General features: G+C 39.9%; 1 pseudogene; it reads left to right on the top strand.

Annotated features, from left to right (window-relative positions):
- Positions 1-217: 217 nt before the first annotated feature.
- On the top strand, positions 218-961 carry LOC138150457 (small ribosomal subunit protein eS10-like; annotated as a pseudogene).
- Positions 962-2,689: the final 1,728 nt, after the last annotated feature.

Here is a 2,689-nt window from a genome sequence, read left to right as displayed (position 1 = left end):
TTCCTTCTTTCTAGGGAAAGGACACCTAAAAGAGCAAGGGAAGAATTATCTGTACAGATAAATATATATACAAAACAGCCTTTGTGACTAATATTTGGAGAATGGTCGAATAAAATGTGATATATTAATATACTAGAATAGTATGGTTTTACTAAAAATTATAAATATGCTTTCTATCCTGGGCTCCATCTAGACAGCAACCTCCACCACCAGCGAGATGCTGATGCCCAAGAGGAACCGAATTGCCATCTATGAACTCCTTTTTAAGGAGGGAGTAATGGTAGCCAAGAAGGGTGTTGACATGCCAAAGCACCCTGAGCTAGCTGACAAGAATGTGCCCAATCTCCATGTCATGGAGGCCATGAAATCTCCAAAGTCTCGTGGCTATGTTAAGGAGCGGTTCTCATGGAGGCATTTCTACTGGTACCTCACCAATGAGGCCATTCAGTACTTCCAGGATTGCCTTCACCTTCTCCCAATATTGTGCCTGCCACAATCCGCTCTACGGAAGTCATCCTGAGACAGGAAGGCCAAGGCCCAAGGATATGGAGAGCGAGCGACCTGCCTGACTTACTGGGAGTGAAGCTGACAGAGACACCTACAGATGAAATGCTGCTCCTCCTGGTGTTGTCAAGAAGGCCGAGGCTGGGGCTGAGTCAGCCAGAGAATTCCAGTTTAGAGGTGGATTTGGTCGTGGACACGGTCAACCTCCTCAATAAAAACTGTAGAAATGTGTTTCATATTGAATAAAATTTGGGAAAAAATTTTAAAAATGAGAAATATAAAGCATAGAAAGAGCTACAGAAAAACCCAGGAAAGGTGATAGAGGGAAATAAACAGCACAGTGTGTTTATATTTAGTTGGCAAAGGAAAAAGGCATAAAGAAAAGCAGCTGGATAGATGCAATAGAACTGAACTTGAAGTCAGGAAGACCAAAGTTCATATCTTGTCTCAGATACTTTCTAGCTGGGTGACCTTGTGCAAATCACTTAACCTCTATATGACTTAGTATCCTCATCTGTAAAATGAGGCAGTTGGACATGATGATCTTTAGTGTCCCTTTTAGCTCTGATCCCATGAAAAAGTCAGGCAAGAGGTGGTAGAATTTCAGTCAGACCTGAAAAGATTCATTGAAAACAAAACAAAAACAAAAACATATTATTGTTTTGTTGTTGTTTGTTAATTCTTTTTGTTCTGTCTTCTTAAAACTTGGGGGTCAATAAGTGATTTCCCTTTTGTTTTTGTTGATAATTATGAAGGGTATAATTTTTAAAAACAGAGAAAATAAAATAAGAGGAAAGAATACCAAATGCCAGACTTTGGGGACCTAGCAAAATTTTTTGTTCCTATGTACAGCATCTCATCTCTAGAAACCTAGAAGAACAAAGGACTTACACCAGCACAATTCTTTTCATCTCCAAGGAGGTGGCTACCAATTAGACAGACATGCACTTTAGTCAATGTGGGGCTGAACATGGTATGCATTATCTTGCCCCATTGATAAAGCATGTGGGAAGAAATGCTGCTGAGAAAGAATACCTAGGGCACTCCCTGACCTTAGAGGTCTTCAGCATTAGCCATCTGTGTGACTCAAAGATAAAGCTAACAGTTTCATTTGCCCTGGGGTAAAGTCCCTAGCTTTACCTGTTTGACAAACCTACCAAGGACTCCATCGTCTGACTCCAAAGAAGACTTTGTGAAGCCTGCAAGCCTTGCCCCAAGGGCAATGTTGTGAAAAGAGCCTCAGTACCCAAGGTACATCAAAGCTTCAGCCAGGGGCTAGAGTGTCCTGGCAATGCTCTAGGTAAGACCTTATCAAATGCCTTCTAGGACCAAAATTCTGTGCTCAGGACCAGGGAGATAAAAACATGAAAAAAAAAAATATGGTACCTCACCTAAAGAATTCACCAATAAGAAATGTGCACAAATGAGCCTACCTCAAAGTAGAATTGTGCAAAGTGCTAAGGAAGGCAACCAAAGGGTAGTATAAAACACTTTAAAAAGGAGAATTCACTCTCCACTAGGGAAAGTGGCACAGAGAAGGTGGCATTAAAACTGGGCCTTAAAATAAAAAATACTCAACATCCAGGGAGAGAAGGATCTGTGCTTCAAGTATAGGAGACAGTCAGTAAATATGTAGGAACAGGAGAGTGAACAGACAAGATTGGGATACAGTAAGTTGTCCAACTCAACTAGAACTTAATGTTCTTGTCTTTGTTCTTCCTGATTCCTAGAGTTCCTTGGACATTATATTCTAGTTGAATTGGACCATTAACTATCTTCCACAAATTGGAGTAGTGTGAAATAAGGTTTGGAATGTAGCAGCAGCAATAGTAGTGGTAGTAGGTGCGACTATAGTAGTTAAAAAGTTAGTAGTAGTAATGGTAGTAGGAACAGTAATGATAGTAACAATTAGCAGCAATAGTAGTTAGTACGGTAGTAGTAGATATAATAATGGCAGTAGTTAGTAATACTAACAGTGGTAGTAGTTAGTAGCAGAGGTAATATTTAATAGTAGTAGTAGTACTTAGTAGCAGTAATCATAATGGTAGTTAATAGTAGAATAATTGTAGTCATCAGGAGCAGTAGTAGTAGTAGTAGTATAGAAATAATCAAATTTAGGATGGCTAGGTGGTACAATGAATAGAGCACTGACCCTGGAGTCAGGAGGACCTGAGGTCAAATCCAG

Source organism: Petaurus breviceps, unplaced genomic scaffold (assembly GCF_028583685.1).
Source record: "Petaurus breviceps papuanus isolate PSGF00001 unplaced genomic scaffold, PetGlider_PUasm1.0 140, whole genome shotgun sequence".
Lineage (NCBI taxonomy): Eukaryota > Metazoa > Chordata > Mammalia > Diprotodontia > Petauridae > Petaurus > Petaurus breviceps.
Note: the sequence above shows the minus strand (reverse complement) of the source record. Positions and strands in the feature narration are given on the sequence as shown.